At 33.2% G+C, this 20,662-nt stretch overlaps 1 long non-coding RNA gene across 1 annotated transcript; it reads left to right on the forward strand.

Annotated features, from left to right (window-relative positions):
• The first annotated feature begins 5,378 nt into the window (after positions 1–5,378).
• Positions 5,379–12,882, forward strand: LOC308610318. Its single transcript, XR_014014509.1, has 3 exons — positions 5,379–5,822; positions 8,871–8,915; positions 12,818–12,882. It is a non-coding gene; the product is annotated as an uncharacterized lncRNA (long non-coding RNA).
• The last annotated feature ends 7,780 nt before the right edge of the window (positions 12,883–20,662 follow it).

Genomic DNA, 20,662 nt, shown 5'->3' on the forward strand with positions numbered 1-20,662 from the left:
TTGTATTTTCGTGTGTTGACTTCTATATTCCAAGACCCAGAACTGTAAGTGACACATAGCATATAATCAATAAAATTTTGTTGAAAGAATGAATGAGTCCCCACAATTCTAAGAATAATTTTAAGACCAACACAGACCCCATATCTGCCAAGGTCTATGACAGAAGTATCCAGAGATGAAAGCCTGGATCTCAGCTAGTGGTAGAGCTGACAGAATTTATCTAGTTTTAATAATTTACATCTCATCCCATTACATCTAGGCATAGTACCTACGTGAGCCATACAATTAAATGTTGACTGAAAAAAAATGCACAACCTGAAAGTTGAGAATTATGTTTTATTTGGAGGACATACTGAGGACTTAAATCAGGAGACAGCCTCTCAGATAGCTCTGAGGGACCCTTCTGAAAAGGTAAGGGAGGGCACAGGATATTTAGGGGTTGTTGCAAAAAAAACCCCAGGTAGTTGGAACATCAAAAGATTACTGTTAATTAAAGAAACTAAGTTAAGTTAATAAATTTAGCACTTTCCTATATATGGTGAGATGCAGGAATCTGGTCTCATGGAAATCTTTCCCTTGATATGCACTTTAATTATCTAGGGCCAGTATCCTGTTTTCTCCATCCTGAATCCCCTCAGGGTGCTGATGGCTTGATGGCTGTAACATCCTTTGTTACTGATACCGCAGGCTACATTCTTTGTCCACGTAAATGACTTGAATATGGATAGTAAATCTGTGGATTTGCAAAACGTAATTCTTGGAGCATTTTTAGAAGGGCAAAGTTAAGGGCAATTTCAGAATCACTAGCAGCTAAAATTGCTGTTTATACTTTTCCACCGGTAGGTAGTAATCTGCTGTTGCTATCTTCAGTATTCCCAAGGGATAACAAAAGCCATTTAATTCAAGAAAGAAATGTAAAATTTAGCACAATGCAACTTCCACAAAACCAAACACACAAACACACACCCAACTCTCGCAGATATGAAGTAATAATCTAAAATAGAATCCTGGAACTAATTGCAAAAAAAGAGCAAATGTACTCATATTGGATAATTTTATTCTTTTATTAATGTTAGATATATATACATATATGTATTTATTAATAAAATTCAGAGTTGCTATATGGAGAAATAGCTCTGTACCAATATTGTCTTTGTATGTGTTTATCAATAATGTATGAGATTGCCTCCTATGCTCCTTTTCCTTTATTCTCTTGCAGGCAGTAGATGTAGTTATCGGTTGTTTTTAAAATTTCTAGGCAGCCAAAGGACTACTATCACTTAAATAAAGAAGGCAAATTGTCCCAAAGTAGGAACAATTTTCCTTCATTATGGAACATAAGGTCCTCATATGAAGGGGGAAGAATTTCATAGCTAAAAGCTTTCAACTACAGAAGATTTATGAGTAACTATGTATGTTGTTTCAAAGTGGACTCGCTATAATTAATGTCTAAGGGTTATCTTTGGTATACAATGGATTTTGATTTTTTAAATATTATTAGATAATATACAAAAGAATATATTTAATTGTATGTAAGTTATGATAAATAATAAAAAACACCTGCAAACACACCACCGAAACTAAGAACTACAATCAAAACTGCTGAGTCTTCTCTCTGTTCTCTACCCTGATCCCACCTTCCTGCTTTCACCCAAGAAATCACTCTGATCTTGGCTTTATGTTCAACATCCACATAATTTTTATCTGATTTTGCTTATTATTGAGATTAATAAAATTGATATCATACTTTAGTCTTCTGTGCTTGCTTTTTTTACTCAACATTATATTTCTAAGGTTCACCCACTTTACTTTAACTAGTGTTCATTCATTTGTACTACTGTATAATATTTTATTGTATAAATACAAGAAAATGTCTTTATTATTCTATTAATGATATTTGGGTTGTTTTGGGCCTATTACGGACGGTACTTCCATGAACATTTATTTTAATGTTTCCTGGTAGACATGTGCAAGATTTAACATAAGTAAAAGAGTAGACATACTAAGAGTAGAATTGCTGAGTTGTAGGGAATTCAAATATTCAACTTTAAAAAATAACGTCAAAATGTTTTCCAAAGATATGGAATCAATTTTCAGCCCTTTTGCTCTATAGCTTCACCAGTTAGAATGGCCATTCTAGTCTTTTGTTCCTTGTATTAGTCTGCTCAGGTTGTCCTAGCAAAATACCTCAGATTCAGTGGGTTAAAAAACGAGATTTATCTTCTCACAGTTCTGGAGGCTGGAAGTCCAGGATCAAGATGTTGGCAGTTTTGGGTCCTCCTGAGGCCTCTTTCCTTGACTTGCAGGTGACCACTGCTTTCTTGCTATGTCCTCACATGGCCTTTTCTCTGTGTGTATACATCCCTCGTATCTCTTCCTCTTCTTACAAGGACACCAGTCATATCAGTTAGGGCCCCACCATTATGACCTCATTTAACCATAATTATGTTTTTCAAGTCCCTGTCTCCAAACAGCCACATTGGGAGATGGGGCATCAACATACGAATTTTAGGGAACACAATTCAGTCCATAACAATTTGTATTTGTATTTCCCTAATTACCGATAGGTTGAGAATCCTTTCATTTGTTTAATAGTTGCCTATGTTTCCTATTCTATGAAAGTCCAGAGAATATCTTTTGTCCATTTTTCTACTGTTTATCTTTTTCTTTCTTATTTCTATTGTTTTGTAAATACAAGCAAATAATCCTTGGTCAGCTATATATGACACAAATAAGTTACTTCATGCCTTCTCACTTTTTCAATGTTGTCTTGTGATAAATAGCGGCTCTCAATTTTAATGAAATCAAATTTATCTTTTAGCTTAGTGTCTTTTTGTTCTACTTAAAATGTCCTTCCCTAGTTTAATGCTACCCAGATATAGTATATTTTCTTCTGAAAGTTCTAGTGTATCTTTGTTTTATATTCAAGCCATTAATTCACTTACAATCGACTTGTCTGTATTATCCAATTTCTTTGTTTTCTTATGAATAATTAAGTTTTCCAGGACCATTTTGGAATGAATGGATTTTTTTAGGTGTGTCTGAGCTGTTCTTGACCATTCACATAAATTTCAGAATTGGCAATGCTGTAAAACCTCTATTAAGTATTTTTATTGTAATTGTATTGACTATATAAATTAAGTTGGGGAAAATTTACATCATTATGATGAGTCTTTTCTCTCCATAAACAAGATGTACCTCTCCATTTATTTAAGACTTCTTTAATATCTTTCAATAAGGTTTTATTTTCTCCATAAATGTCTTGCACATTTTTATTTAGATTTATTCCTAGGTAGTTTTTTTTTTCCATTTTAAATAATTTTTAAGCTCTCTCTTTGTTCCTGGATTATAGAAATCCAATAGACTTTTGCATCTTGAGCTTATATCTAGCCATCTTGCTAATATTGTTTTTTAGTAAGAGAGAGGATTTTCTTAGCAAAGAGGAATAAATGTAAAATTAAATAAAAATGTTATGGGTCAGCTCTGGTCAATAGAACTTTCCATGATAATGGAAATGTTCTTAGTGCTGTCAAAAACTATAGCCATTAGTCACATATGTTTTTAAATTTTTAAATGTAAGTTCAATAAAATTAAAATTTAAGTTCCTAAGTCAAACTTGCCCACATTTCAAGTATTTAATAGCCACTTGTGACTAATGGACACTATACTGGACATTGTATCTCTAGACTATATTAGACTGTGAAGCCATGGCGTCCCGGGATTTTATCTTTGTCAATGGCATAGTGAGATCTTTCATGTGACAGTTATTCTGTTATTAAAAAGAGAAGTTACTTAACCTAGTCATCCCTAACTTTTTGAAATAATCCAACATAGCTTTCACCATCCATGAATTTCTTGAATCATATTTATGTTTCTAAGCTATTTCTTGTGTCAAGTGTTCACTTTGTAGCAAGTTCATTGTCCTAAAATGGCACAAGAGGTTCCCTTATTCCTGATAAGCTGTGATTGGATGAAGAAGACCTTGTTACCCTGCCTATCTGGTTTTTATTATAATCAGATGTTAATCTGTATCAGTCTCCATATTCAAAATTCACCATCAAAATCATATGTTATTCACATGATGGTTGTCTTTATTTCATTTAGCTAGTATCATGACCTTATAAATGCAGTTTGGGTCATTTTCTCCTAAAATATCATATTTATCCATGTGGAAATACATCTCCTACTTCTTTGCCCCCTTTAAACTCTTCCTGTAATTTAATCCTCATGAGCTTTATTTCCCCTAATTTTAATTACTTAATATTTTGTAAACCATTTAAGAGATCACTGGTATGCTCTTTTTTTCAATCATCTATACATTTAAACAGTGTGTTGCAATAAGAAATAGTACTGGTAATCAGAAGACTAGAGTCCTAGTTTTACCCATAAAAATGAACTATATGTGCATTTAAATAAGGCTTGTATAAGTTTTATTCTGATTCTAAAATTGTTATGATTATTTAGAAAATTATGTTTGAAATATGACATTATTCAAAACCAATAGAGGTTTGAAATCTATTAAAAATCTACAAAGAATTCAACTATTTCACCTTTTTCCCTGATTTGCTATTCAACTGTAATCCTTCATCTTTCACTTACAGCATGCTGTAGCTGCTGTTGACACAAAGACAAAATATAATGTCTAAATACTGTGTACTTGTTTTTTAAATGAAGACTTTTGTTTAAAATTGTCTTTTACATAAATTCTTGATTCCCTTTTCACAACTTTTCCATTCCCCATGCTACTGCAATCAATCACTCATGATAGAAAATTATTCTCTTTTCTGTTTGCTAAAGCTCTTTTTAAAATACCAAGTTTCAAATGATCATCAATTCAAGAAACTTTGGAAAATGAACTTCATAATTTCCAGAATGAATATTTTGTTTCACTGGCTACCAGGACACCATCCTCTCCTAGATTTCTCCCCTCCTCACTCACCATTCCTTGGAAGTCTCCCTTGGTGATGCCTCTCATCCCTCAAAGTCTGTTAGAATGCCCTAAGGCTCATTCCTGGCCCCCTTCACTCTCCATCTACCTTAACTACTCATGAGTTTTAATCTAGTCCCATTACTTTAATGGGAAGATGGCTTATGACTCCCCAATTCATACTTCTAGCCCTAACCACTCACCTAACCTCCAGACTCCTAATTCCAATTTCCCACTAAACATCTCCAATCTATGCATAATAGACATTTCAAACTTAGCAAATAAAACTAAATATTTTGCTTTGATCCATCCATTGCACTCCAGTTTTTCCTGGCTCCATAACTCATCCAGTTGCTCAGGCCAAAAATGTTAGATTCATCCTTAAACTCTCACTTTCCCACAATTCCTATGTCCAGTCCATCAGAAAATCTTGCCAGTCTAACTTGAAAATATATCCTGAATCCACCTACCTCTCACCTTACTCTTGCCATCTTTACTTACTCCAAGCCATCATTGCTTGCCTCATCTAATGCAATAGGCAGCCTCTTCCACAACCTCCTTGCTTCTTCCCCTCTTGCCCCAATCCTTATAGTCTATAAGCAATACAATAGCCAGAATAATAAAAAAAAACATAAATCATATCACATTATTTTGCAAAACCCGTTCCCATCACTTTAGAATAAAAATTAAACTTCTTACGTGTCCTACATGCTTTATTCAGTATTTCTTCTGCCCTACTCTCCAAGCTCGTTTACTACTACTATTCTCTCACACACACATCCAGATTTTCTTTCTGCAGTGGCTTTCCCAACATCAGCGCCTTTGCACTTGCTATTCCCTACAACCTGGAAGATTTTAAAAATCTGTAAGATTCCTCCAAGCAAGATCTTAGAAGGTATTTACATTTCATTTTGTAGAGATATTTGGTAGAAGACATTTTTGCAGAAGATAGATAAATTTTACTTTGGTGGCTATCACACATCTAGCGATTTCCAAGTTGGTTAAATAACAAATGTGAATTGATGAAGCTAAAATAAAAGAACTGTAGTTGGTGAGACCTATGTGTTTTAAACCGTGAACTTTGAGGAATTGTAGACATGCAAACTACACCATGGTTTCAGTGTTAATGTGTGAGAATTAGCTAAGGTATTTTCCAAATACTCATTACTCTCTAAAGAGCTTCTGAGCAGGAAATCAGAACAGGGCCTGTGGACCTGAATTTTATCTAGTACCACAGTTGATTCTGTTGCAGATGGTTTTCAGTCAGCCCTCTGAGAGACACCAAGCTGGGGTATTTGCCCAGATATGATTAGCAAAGGTCATGCAAGTCACCAATGAGATACAATGGAGAATCAACAAATGACCGAAAAGAGTGACAAAAGAAGAAGAGGATCCAGTAGGACCAGTAGAGACGCTATCCCAAGCACTCTTGGCCAGGAGTTTTACAAATCCATTCATGTAAATGGACTGATAGTTAACAGCCAAATGGCACTGCATATTTTTTTAAGTTGCTGAGTATTAAAGTGTATGGCTAAGCATCATAAGTTTCGTTAAATTATATTTTGGTTGCTATAAAATTAGGTGTACATTGTGTGTCATAGATTTAGGCATATAGATGTGTAAATATATGTCGTTTCAGTTCTTCAGCTGATACTTCATAATGTCTTTGTAACTTCTAAATGAAGGACCTCTTCAAATATTGTTTAGAAAAAAAAGATACCTGTTCATCCCTGTCCACCTCCCTTCATCCCCTTCCTTGTCCCTTCCCTTCTTTTTTTTATATCTTTATTGGAGTATAATTGCTTTATAGTGTTGTGATCCCTTCCCTTCTTGAACAAATTAGTCCATTAAGTGAGGTAAAATAACCTTTGTCAACATGGGGTAGGTGGGCATTCAAGGAACCACATGACTTGGCATTGGGTCTCAGAGTCTGAGAAAGGGGAGAGGATGTCTGCATAAGGGAGCCTGGAGTTGACTGCTGAAGTCTGATTCGTGTGAAAGGGCATCCACGTGAGGAAGTGGCCTTGGCAACCACTCTGTACAGATAGTCATAACCCGTGCCAGGTGGAGAAAATGTGTGGATGGGAAAGTGGCAGCTACAAGAATTTACTTAAATACAGGAAGATTGATCAAATAAGTAAGGATATTAAGGATATGGTAATCAGTGTTATTTTAATATCTGTGGAGGGAGTTAAAATATGAAAAGGGCAAAAACTAGAATGAAAGGGTGTTGAAAGGGAATGGAGGATGTTAATGTGAACACATGATTTTCAATATAGAGACATTATAGAAATAAACATAGACAATATGTTTGCATATGTTTATGAATGTGTTTGTGAATATGTGTAAGTGGTTATGAATATGTGTTTTCATATGTGTGTATGTATATATGTACCTAAATCCCCTAGCTCTGCCTATTGAGAGTACCTGGGACCACTACTTCCCAAGAGCAATGAATACACCTAGTGTCCAGATCTTGGTTTCTAAATACAGCTCTCCAACTGAAGGAACAAAAGCTCTTTGGAGAAATGGCTGATTCTAGAACCACTACAGGGAAAATATAAGATGACCCTAGAACATATTATTGTTTCGAGAAGTAAGGGATCAGCCATAAAAAGAAACGAAATTGAGTTATTTGTAGTGAGGTGGATGGACCTAGAGTCTGTCATACAGAGTGAAGTAAGTCAGAAAGAGAAAGACAAATACCGTATGCTAACACATATATATGGAATCTAAAAACAAAAAATTGTCATGAAGAACCTAAGGGTAAGACAAGAATAAAGACACAGACCTACTAGAGAATGGACTTGAGGATATGGGCAGGGGGAAGGGTAAGCTGTGACAAAGTGAGAAAGTGGCATGGACATATATACACTACCAAATGTAAAATAGATAGCTAGTGGGAAGAAGCCACATAGCACAGGGAGATCAGTTCGGTGCTTTGTGACCTAGAGGGGTGGGATTGGGAGGGTGGGAAGGAGAGCGATGCAAGAGGGAAGAGGTATGAGGATACATGTATAACTGATTCACTTTGTTATAAAGCAGAAACTAACACACCATTGTAAAGCAATTATACTCCAATAAAGATGTTAAAAAAAAAAGAAGGGAGATATCACAGAATAATTGGGAAACATCAAAGGATATAGAAGCCAAACTGAAGGGGTTTCCACTGGACAAATCTTGAACAATCTAAGCCTCAAAATAAATAATGGTAGAAACGTATTATAGTCAATTGAATAAAATAGGAGTCTATGAGTTCATACTGATTTAAATAATTAAATTGAATAAATTATGTTTGATGAGGAACAGGATATTTACATAATTACAAAGTGCCTTACCACAAAAATTATTAATAATGAAGGAGAAAAAAATAACTTTACAATGGAGAAGACTGGGTGATACACCTTAATCAAATGAGTAACATAATATTCCAGTAAGGTTACAAGTTAAAAGTTTGCCGAAATTGTTTGATAGGAAGCAGTGAGAAGAGCAGAGCTTCACCACTGTGTTATTCCTGCCAACGACACATATCCTGAATAATCATGAGACAAATGCAAACAGCTAAATCCTACAAAATAACTGATCCGTATTCTTTAAAATTTTCTAGTTCATGAAATTCAAGGGAAGCCTGAGAAAATTTTCCAGATTAAAAAACTAAAGAGACAGGACAGCTAAATGCAACATGTGACACTGGGCTGATCCTTTTATTATGAAGGACATGATGGGGATAATTGACAAAACTTGAAAGGGGTCTGAGGATTAGTAGCTCTGTGGTCATGTGTCAGTGTTAATTTCCTGATTTTCATGATTATATTTGGATATATGTTTGTAGGAAATACTAGAGGATTTGGAGGAGACATTGCATTGCGTTGGCAACTACTCTCAAATGGTTTGGGAAATAAATTATTTTTATTGTCATTTCAATCTTTCTTTAATTTTCGAGATCGTTAAAAGAAGGCAAAGAAAGAGGAGAAGACCCCTGAGTCAGGTAACCCTCCTTTTCCTGGCGACTCCCATAGTTAAAAGCTCAGTTTACAATGGTGGTCAGTTTTTCAGTCTATTTGTGCTAATTTCTGTTACTAACAACATAGCATCTTATTTTCTCTTTGAGGTTTTTGGATTTTTCCTAATTATGCTTTTGCTTTTTATTCTATCAAATGTCTATGAATTTGATAAAGTCCTCGGTATTAACACAAAATCAGAAAGATTCATAAAAATAAAAATAAGTTCTTGGAGAAATTTATAAATTTCTACCTGCATTCAAATTGGAGTAAGTTGGCAAGAAATTTATAAGGGGAAAATACTATAAGGAGCACTCCCATTCAGAAACTCAAAATGGTTGCACATGTTTATCTTGTAAGAGGTCTGTGATGAAACAGCAGGATGAAGGCTATATGTCCAAACTTAAATGCAATCTTTTAAATCACCTTTCATGTCAGGCCATGTAAGAACTGGGCAATTCAAGAAGTAAATTAGAACAATTCTTACTTTCAATAATTTCTTAGGTCAACACTTAGAATAATGAAAAACTTATCTTTAACTCCAAGAAATCTGGACAGTTATTAAAGCAAATGTGTTGTCCTACTGGCCTACACCTGGTTATAAACAGCAGTACGACTTCAGAAAACCTTGGACACTGAGTGAACCTTCTAAATATAGCTTTTTCTTTCTATAAAGGTGTTTTACAAGAATGCTATTTTTTGTGAAAATGTGGCCTTTATAAAGGGTACACTAAGGTCTGTGACTTTTAGACCTGGAAAAGATTTGAAATATTTTCTTAGCCTGGGAATCCACATTTTAGAGGCATAGAAAGAGAAACCCAATGAAATTAAATATTTTGCCCACCATCAAATGGCAAACAAGTAATAACGACAGCACTCAAGCCTCTGTCTTCTAAATCCATCAAATGCAGCATAAATAGATTGCAATAACTGCTTATTTTCATTGTCCTCAACACTACATTTCTTCTGTGCCTTATCCCTCTTCTTTTAAGAGGGATGACAACATTATCTGCAAACTTTATAACTATTTTCTTTTTAATTTTGCTGTTTTGTAACTCATTTTTGAAAAATTCTGTTTCTATGTTGAAAATGTGTAAGGACATTTACCTTCTTTCTTGAAACACCTTTGCCTGCATTTATCACATTTTATTGTTGAACTATTGTGTAGCAATAAGTACAAAAGGGCATCTAGTAGAGGAGATAATGTCAGAGGCAACAAGGTGTATGTATGGGGGGGTCGGGGTTAGAGTTGACATACCTTAAGGGCGATGAGGAGAGAGGGAAGAGAATAGAAATTTTATTTATTTGAAAAAATATGATGGCAAGTTAGACAATGTTTGGCTAAACCTAATACAATATAGCTTTCCTTAACTTAAATTCCGGGTTAACTTCCACTGTTTACATTGCCACAGACTAGGGAATAAACAAAGCCAAAAGATTTTTGGTACCACCATTTTGTGTTAATTTCATAAAGATTTCTACAAGACTTTTTAAAAATAAATTGAAAAATGAAAGTCTTGTCTTTAGCTTATTTTCCCTGCATGCTTGCACTTTAATAAGTTGATAAATGACATTTAAACTCAATAGTTATGATTAATTCTGTCCCACAATTTTTAAAAGCACTGGGGATTGTGTGCGCGTGCATGCACGCACCTTTACAACCAGTAAAATAAAGTTCTTGATCAAAAAATTATTATCACTTAGACTATTGAATAAAATCAGATATGATAGAGGGGCCAGCTGTTGGTAGGTTTAAAAGTCACCCTGGGTGATTAATTCATGCAGCAGTGTTGCACGTCTCTCTTTAGATGAAGCACTTAGAAGTATAACCAAGCTTGGCTCTAATTTCATATCTGAGACCTGTTTTATTTAGAGTTCTTTGGCAAGTGCTTGCTCTATGTGTTTTTATAGTCTTTGGTTGTGCTATAAAAATGTCAAAATTATGAATTAACAGATATGCAAAAGTGAAATCCTAGAAGATAGGATAAACATGAAGTCCTCTAATTATCACTCAAATAAGTTTGGTTGACACAGAACTGGGAATCAGATAAAGACATTAATAATTCATAATGCTGAAGTTAAAATCTTCTTGTTACAGTACAAAAGAAATCCTAATTTGTACCACAAGGTAATGAATTCAGTACTTTTCATTTGTTAAATATTTGCTTATTACCCTGCACCGTGCATATAACACTATTTCCAAATTTGGAGGGCAAACAGGAAAAACAGACACTCTCTACCCTCAAGTTGTTTATACTGCAGTCAGTGAAATTTCTCTACTTTGAGATCTTTTAATTCCTCAGTTCATTGTAACATCTTCTTCAGATGAATTGTTTTTTGTTAAAACCAATGTTTAGCACTTTAGTTTCTTCAATGTTCCTGATAGTGAAATAGTCATTATGCTAATTTCCAATATTAATTATAGAGTTGATAGGAGAAATGCTCAAGATTGATAGTAAAGTGATTTCGATAATCTACAAAATGTCTTGAGGTTTCCCAGATAACAACTTGTCTCCCAGACAAAAATGCACTTATTATTTATATTCCAAGCTTATAAAAATTTTTGTACTTTAATCATATAGAGATTTTACAACATCTTTTCATTCTCATTTTAAGATATTTTGTTCAATAGATTATCTCATTTTGAAACTATTGATTTATATATACATACTATGTAAATATTATATATTTCTCAATGACTAGATTAGTGCTTTCTTAACTACTTAATTTTGTTTAATTCATATTGTTCTTCAGCATTTCTTTTACTCAGTGGAGCCTATCCTACTGACTTCAAAAAGCCTGAAAAATCTGAAAATCCCATTTGAAGTAACTGTATGGAAAATCGTTAAAATAACATATAATAATGGTAGAGAAGAAGAGTATTTAACATTGTGCTGAGATCATTCCATTCATAAAGAGATTAATCAATAATTCTAACATTCAGACATATAATAAAAATGAAAAATAATCATAATACTGAGCAATGACATTTTCAATAAAGAGATATTAAATATTGTATAGGAAACGAGTATGTGCAAAGCAGATAAGTTGGCAATGATTATACATATATTTAAAATATGTTGAAGCAGTCATAGACAGTTTTTCTTTTTGGCTGAAAAGAGGCATATTGCAGTGTTTAAGCACTACTTCAACTGGAATAGATATTTAGACACTATACAGAAAACACATGATTGCAGAAGAGCAGATATTAGCAGGTGTGTGAACGTGTATGTCTTTAATTAACGCATTTTCATTCATTCAAAAAGAAGAATGCCAAATTTACTTTAAAGGTGGCATTGTGATATGTTAAAGTTCCATTCTTAGACTTTTGCTGCTGTTGCTGTTCCTTTAGTATTCACCAAAGAGTACCGTCCTGTCATTTATCCAAGTTAGAAATCTAGGAGCAATCCTAGGATTCTCATTATAGGGTCCACTACCTTCATGCTCCCCACTCAATAAGTAACAAATTCTTGGCTCTCCTATATAGGAAAGCTCTCTCCAATGTACGTCTGCTCTGTAACTCTCTGGGTCCAGCATCTCTGCCTCAGCCTCCCATTCAAGTCACTTCTAGTTCATTCTGTGCAGGGCCATTTTTAAACCTTCCTCAGTCCTAGGCAATTGCCCTTTTAGAAGCTTTACCCTAAATGTTATCAAATGCATTAATATGTGCCCAAGTCACATATCCAATATAATTTATAGATAACTATATGAAAGCTGAGTAACATTGCTGTTGTAGTAATATTAGTTGAAAATATTAATTACACAAGTTTTGATCTCAATTTTGCAGATTTTTTTTCATATTCTGGAGCCATTTTTTTCAGGTGTCAAACAATTTTCTAAGTCCTTCTCAAACTCCTAGTCCCTAGTGAGTGTGCTTTTACTGTCACAGGGTTGAACAGCTCAGACAGCAAGATGTCTGAAGATGAAGACCATCACATGGTTGAGTAAATAAGATACGTGGAAGATGGAATGCAAAGTGTTTGTAGAAAAAATATACAAATCAAGGAAGAAATTGCAGTGTCAATTAATATAATGTATATCAGATGATAGTATTAAAAAGCCAGGTTAAAATAAAATAACTTAATAATGTACATATTTGTCAGATTGTTCACTAGTGATATACTGCTCAGTGTAAGGTGAGAACCACAGATATTATCTTCTGGAAAAAAACCCTTTAAGCCCTAACAGATTCAGTTTATAAATTTCCTCTCTAATAAATGAGGAATAAAATAATTTACAATAAATTAATTATTTCCTCTTCTTAAGGTACTAATAACACAAATTCAGTCAGAAGATGGATCAAGTTTTTCATACATTTCTCTCATTTCACATTTTTTAAATAAATGAGACTATATTTTGTCTAATGACTACCAGAACAACTATCTGGAAACTGTGCCTTCATTATATGTGAGACAGTATTTTAGGAGATATAGATGTATATTTAGATGGAGATATAAATACATAGCACATATACACAATATTTAATAAGACACAGGAAATGTGGGATAGCTCCAGACTGCTACACCCTATGTTCTGAGCTGCTCCGAAATGCAGTTCCTTTTTTTTTTTCCTTAACATCTTTATTGGAGTATAATTGCTTTACAATGGTGTGTTAGTTTCTGCTTTATAACAAAGTGAATCAGTTATACATATACACATGTTCCCATATCACTTCCCTCTTGCGTCTCCCTCCCTCCCACCCTCCCTATCCCACCCCTCTAGGTGGTCACAAAGCACCCAGCTGATCTCACTGTGCTATGTGGCTGCTTCCCACTAGCTATCTGTTCTAATGGGAGTTCTCTGGGCACAAAGAGCAGTATTTTCTGTAATGAGATTAGAAGAAAGGATTTGCTAATAATTGCTTCTATAGCAACTAAAAATCTTGGAATCCCACCTTTCAGCATTTTGAAAATCTTAAAGGGGATGTTGTCAGTAACAGAAAAATTGAAGACTGATAATGTATTTAAATTAATCATTCTTTAAATTCATCTGCCCATTCGCCTTTTAAATTGATTCATGCTTCTCAGAAAATAAAATATGCTAATCCGTATATCATTTTTCCACTGCGTAGAGCAACTATATCTAAAAACAAAAATACTATTTTACTTTCCTTTACTATATTCCTCACAACTTGTGGTGTACTTTCATATCTTCTTTTCATTCTGCTAGTGAGATATATATACATATATGTATATATACACATAATATTTAGATTTTAGATATTTGCATTATGCAGGGCAATCCATAAGATGGATAGATGCTTAATAGTAATACCATTGAATACAATTTTCATAATTTTATACTTTAATTATTTTTGAAAGGGTAAAGCAAGGGTAAAGCAAATTCGAAATGAAAAAAGGTGACCAAGCTGGCATTTTTCATTTCAGACTTTATATTTGGACTACTCAGTGGGACAGATTATAATAACAAAATTTTGCTTTTGCAGGGAGGTCAGTCTTTGCTTCTGCATTGCCTCATCTCTTTTAATCCCATCCAGTTTATTTTTCATCTCAGAAACTATATTTTTCATCTCTAGGAACTCAATTTGGGTTATTTTTATATCCTCTATATGTCTATTTAAGATGTTGATGCTTTCCTTTAACCTTTTTGAACCTATGAAAATTAGTTATAATAACTGTTTGAATGTCTTTGTTTACTGATTGTACCATTTTTCAGTGTCTTTTCATTAATTAATTTTTCTCCTTGTTATGGGTTATATTTTCCTTTGTCTTTGCATCCCTGGTAATTCTAGATTGCATGTCAGATATTGTGAATTTTACTTTACTGGTTGCAGGGCGTTTTTGTATTTTTTAAAATATTTGTAACTTTGCTCAAAGAGGTAGTTAAGAAATAGTTTGATCATTTTGAGGCTTCCTTGTAAGCCTTATTAGGTTGCAACTGAAACAATTTAGTCTAGGGCTAATTTGGTCCCACTACTAAGGCTATACCCATTGAATACTCTGTGTATTGAATACTCTAGTTGACGCTGCATGTATTAAATTATATCAAAACATATTTGTATAATCTTAAAGCAATAAATGCAACACATACAAATATTAAAAAAATTTTTTAATTAACTTTTATTAAATAAAACAAAAATGTTTTCTTCTAGTAACTGTAGTATTTTAACATATTTAAATACTGTATCCCTATGAAATTCATTTTGTTAATAAATATGAAAAGAGAATCCACCTTTATTTTTTACAGGTGACCAGGGACTTGTTCAAACACCAACATTTAACTGTATTACACAAAACATTATGCCACTGGTTTTTATGGGTTATCATTATAATTAACAGCTTTATACAACCGTTGTCTTGTGCTGTTTGTTGTTCAATGTCTAAAATTATTGTTTAATATATATATATATTTTACTTTTAGCAGTTTAAGCCAGGAGAGTAAATCCAGTTCCTATTACTCCATCCTGTCCAGAAGCACAGGTCTTAAGTGAAATTGAATACCAAAGAAACAGTTCCAAATTTTACAACGGATCTATCACTGGTTGTTAGCATATCTTCCCACACCCAAGACACCAAGATAACTTCTACTCACTGTTAAAGCTTTATGATGAGCAAAACTTCCACCACTGTGCTTCCTTAACATGTGAGTATATTTTTAATTTACTGGTTATATATATTCTCTAATTATCCATTATTTTGTCCTTCTTTTTGATTAGATATTGATATCCACATGTTCTTTTCTAATAGCTCACAGAAATTTCTCTCATTAACAACACCAATAGAAATCACAATAAAAATCGCCTTGGGGGACCAAATTTATATCACATTACCAAGTTTTTAATTTGCTCCCATAAAACTTCTGCAAAATACAACCACTATCATCAGTATCATTAGAACAAAAACAAGGCATTCTAATCTCAAAAGCAAAATATTTTATTTAACTTAATAAATTTCACATTATAAAAATTTTCTCATAGCAGCATCCTTAATTCCTCAGTATTCACTAATATTGGGGGATTTTTCTTTCAGTTATTTGAGACTAAGGATGATTTTATTCATCTCTACAGCCTGGTACATATATGTACAATGTTTGTCAAAAGGTGGATATTCAAAAAAATTCTTGACTAAATTATGGTAATTCATGTGATCAGTTCTGCAGTTCTTAAAACTTTAAATTACTTGTTAATTCTAAGAGAAAGTCAGATAATTTTTAGAAGGATTTCCAAACCATGCTAAAGTGTCAGCCTTCATTTCCTTGTCTGAGAGAAACAGGATAGAAATAGATGGTTTTAAAGTTCTCCAAGCTTCTGTGTCCTTTATACATCCACAATTTTAATCCTTATCATTTTCAAGATTTGCTAAATTATTTGAGGTGATCCATTCTCTTATTAAAGTTACATATTTTATGGCACATACTGAGCATATTAACAAATAACTTACTGATAAATGACAATGCCCATAACACCAGGTTAATCTGATTTCCATGAAATGAGCTGTAACTTCAAGAATATTAATTCATCTAATAAGGGTGATGATTTACATAATGTTGCCTAAAATATTTCTCTTGATTATTTAAGAGAGTTTTCCTAGGGGTAAATAGCTGGGAAGTCAATAGAAAAAAAATACAACCATGATTAATTTAATTCCAGTCTAAAGGACTCCATATATAATGTATTTGAGAAAACCAAGTCACTATTATAGATTCAGATAAATGGCTGTATATATGAGATATTTTTAATGTAACCCAAATTATAAGAAATAGTTTTTTGGTATAGAAGCAACCACTCTTTTACCTAAAGGAAAATATAAAATCTGAGTTCATTGTAAATTTGCCTCATTGCCCTCTGTTAGTTTGTGCCTGCCCCATCCTTAGGGGCCCAGTTAAGGACTATTGTATCATCCATACATCAGAAGAGAATGTCTGTGTTCTATGTTGATAGTCAGTCTAAACAAATATTTATACAGTTGAGATCAGAGATATAAAATGTCAGTTCCAAATCCACCCATGATGGCACATATACCAGACAGATGACAAAGGTTATAAAGGCCTGTGAAATACTTGAATCATATTTTGCAACCCTTGAAAGAATTCAAGTAGGAGATTAGCAGAAACCAGGCTCAGTTCTGTCCATAATCCCCTTTATCTGTCTTCTAGCCAACAAAATGAAAACCTGAAGCCAAGCTGACAAATAGAGTGTGAAGGGCCTTCTACTGCATTTAAGAAAAAACTGACACTTGCTATAGGTAAAAATTATCTTTTCTATTACTATTATTGTTGATGTTGTTGTTATTCATAGAAATAATGAAAAAAAACCTAAATAACATTATTCTGCTGGATTCTTTACTATATGTAACACAATAAATTAACTCGCTTCATATTACACTGGGCATATAACATGAAAACATGTGCAGAGAACAGAAATCAGTATCTGTAAAGACAAATTCCCCTGTGATAGAGAAATCTATTATTTTAAGTCCAGACAATTAGATCTATTAAGGTGTAAGAGTGTTTCAGTACAGTCCTGCTAAAAGTAAAGCTTAGAAGTAAATCGAAAAAAAAACCGGAAAACTGATGCCAGTTAGATACAAAATATAAGATTATGCTATGTATATGGGACAGGATAGAACTCTGAATGAGGTCACATGTAGGGAAAGCAATATTAGTGACAAATCAACTAATGTCCTTATTGAGCATAGACATTCCAAGAAGGGTGAAGAGTACTGTATATTAGATGTAACACTCATAATATTCAAGTTAGTTGTAAAAGAAACAAGGTAAATGCTTTCAGTCAATACGATAGGCTGAACTGATATTGAGAATCCTTTCTTCCAATCTGAACACACAGTTTGTTATACTTGTGTTTTCTTTTATATGTTGCTTTTACATGTAGGAACACATAAAAAGCAAATGAACAAGCTTACAAAAAAGGGGGAGGATCCCCAGTCTCAGGATTTAAGGGGAAAAAACAAATTCAACATTAGAATAGTGAGGAGGAGTTGAAACCAAGAAATTCAAGGGGGCCCTGGAAATAATAAGCCTTGTTTTTGAGGGCTGGCTTTAAATATTCGTTGTCTTATCAGAAAACAGGTAGGTGCTGGAAAACAATAGAATAATATCTTCAAAGTACTGAAGACATATAGCTGTCCAAATTAAAATTCTACACCTCTACACCTCATTTTAAAAAACTACTCAAGAACAAGAAGTAAAGAAATTTTCATTCATAGACAAAGAGGAATTACCACCCACAAACTGTAACAACAACAACAAAAAATGATTAAAGCAGTAGCAGCAGCTATTGGAATTGTCTGAAGGCATTAAAAAATATTCTGATGCCTAAAGCCAATACTTTGAGATTTTTTTTTTTTAACCAAAGTGATCTAGGCGGTGTTTCAATAATGGGAGCTTTAAAAAGTTCTCACATAATTCTCATGTGTTTTAGGCAAGATTGGAGACCATTGTACAAAGAATGTCCTTCAGTAAGAAAGAAAATAAGCATAAAAAGAAGTAGGAAGGTGCACTGAACAGTGACCAGCAAAGAAATTTGTAATGTTGGAATGAATCTGAATAACGGTTGAGTGTAAAAAATAATAGCCAATGGGGGTATATACAAAGTCAAACTAAAACACTAGATAATATACTGAAATACTGGAGATCAGATTTAAAATTTGAGGGGTCCATGAACCGCTTAGGAGGAAGATGAGATAATTAGTTTTAGACTTTTTAAAGTTAGAAATATATGTCAAATTTTTCAGAAAACACTAAAAATGAATACTTCATATATGATTCATAAAAAGGTAGACCATAAAAAGAGAATGAAAAATGTGTTTAAACGAAGTTAGTACCGGGAGGGATAAAACATGGAAAAATAAAGGAGAAATAGATCAATAATCACAATACATTTGATCACAGAGACAATAAAAATAAATTCAAAAATTCCAGTTTTTGCTGCTTACAAAAGACATATATAAACTATTTTTAAGATGCAATGCAATACTTCACTCGAAATAATTAATTATATACATGATAAATGATTTTCAAGATTACATGTTTGGCATGATGACATGTATACAAATTTTTAAAACTCAAAGCAATCATGTATTTTTCATGGATTCATTTGCATATAGTAAAAACTTCAAGCATGGATTCAAAGTATTTATATTAAATTCATGATACCAGTTACCTAAGAAAAGGAAAAATGGGACTGAAATGAGAATAGAGAGGAGAGAAAAGAAATGTGTGTGTATCTGTGTGTTTGTGTGTGTGCGTGTGTGTGAACACATGTACAACAGTCAAATATGTGCTTCTTTCACAGCATGATTCACTGTATTCCATCACAATATTAATAAGATTTCATACGATATGGGCATCTCTGCAGAAATTAAAATTGTCACATGCTTATGTGTATTGGGCAATGAGCTCACCTTACTATTTCCATCCATTCTTCAATTAAAATCTAGAAATGTGAATGGGCTGTTAGAATTTAGTTAGTGAGCCAATTATCTTTACGGAACATGCTAGTTATGCATAGCTTTTCCTTGGCTTAATTATGTTTTAAAATAGCAGGCATTCATTTTACATCTTTAATTGATGGCTATCACACACAATTAGTTTGAAATTTCTTATCAATATGCTTGAAATATATTTGGTTGAATCATTGGAGTAATCTTTCTTGAACTTACCCAAAAGTATGTGTTTAGCCTTCCTAAACACAGTGGCACATTTCCAAATACAAAGTAGTTGCATTAGAATTATTCCTAATATGAAGACATTCAATATTTGTGGAAACAAATTTTCTCTTGAAAACTTAGCTTCCAGATGGAAGAAAAATAGGGGCAGAAATGTATTTAAAGGCAAATTTGAAGATGAGAAATCAACATTCACATTCCATAGTGAAAGAAAAAGGGTTAGTAATTACAGAGAGAAAGGCAAATACAATGCAAAAATTATTGGAACATATTTTGCTCAATTACAAACAAACTTACATGGTAAGTTGTAGCTTCCATTATTGCACCAATTTGTAGCATATTTTAATATTTTCATTTTGAAATGAAAATTTTAAAAAGTCATCTATTGTTTTTTTAGAAAATCTCTAGAGTGGTTGAAGTGAAATAACTTTCAGAAAATGTGTTAAAATGGGGCTACAAAAGACTTAGGAGGACATAAGCTTGGTTCTTATTATTGACAGTTTGCAAATCAGCCATGGGGATACACATTATTTGCAATTTAAAATGAATGACGATTCTATATACATATAGATGCATCTTATCATATTGATTATAAACCAAGTAAAAGCTCATGAAATCTAAGTATGTTTGAAAAACTTAAACCTATTTTTATGTTTTTCCAAACACTAGAAAATGAAAGCAATTTCTGTTGTTTATCATTTTCTTTTGGACTCTCTTGGCTTCCTGAAAATGATTATGTCAAGATATTGGAGAAATATTCATAGGAAGCAACAGAGGCCATGAGAATAGAGACCTACACTGCTTCCTCATTAGAAAAAATAAAATAAAAATTCCTGTCTATCCATTTCAAATTACACTCAGGGATGCTTATAATATAGAATTTGAAAGTTGAATACATGCTAGTTGTCAAGTAGTCAGCCCCGTTGATTACTCATGCATTCCCTCCTAAGTATGTTGTTCTTAGAATTCAGAGGGGTCCTTTAATCACACCCCCCATCTTGACCACTCACATCTCCAGATTTTCCTACTTCACGGCATATTGGTGTTTAACTTATTAAACAAATATTTGTTGAACAATTACTATGCAT

Source organism: Mesoplodon bidens, assembly GCF_964165515.1.
Source record: "Mesoplodon bidens genome assembly, contig: HAP1_SCAFFOLD_342, whole genome shotgun sequence".
NCBI classification, from domain to species: domain Eukaryota; kingdom Metazoa; phylum Chordata; class Mammalia; order Artiodactyla; family Ziphiidae; genus Mesoplodon; species Mesoplodon bidens.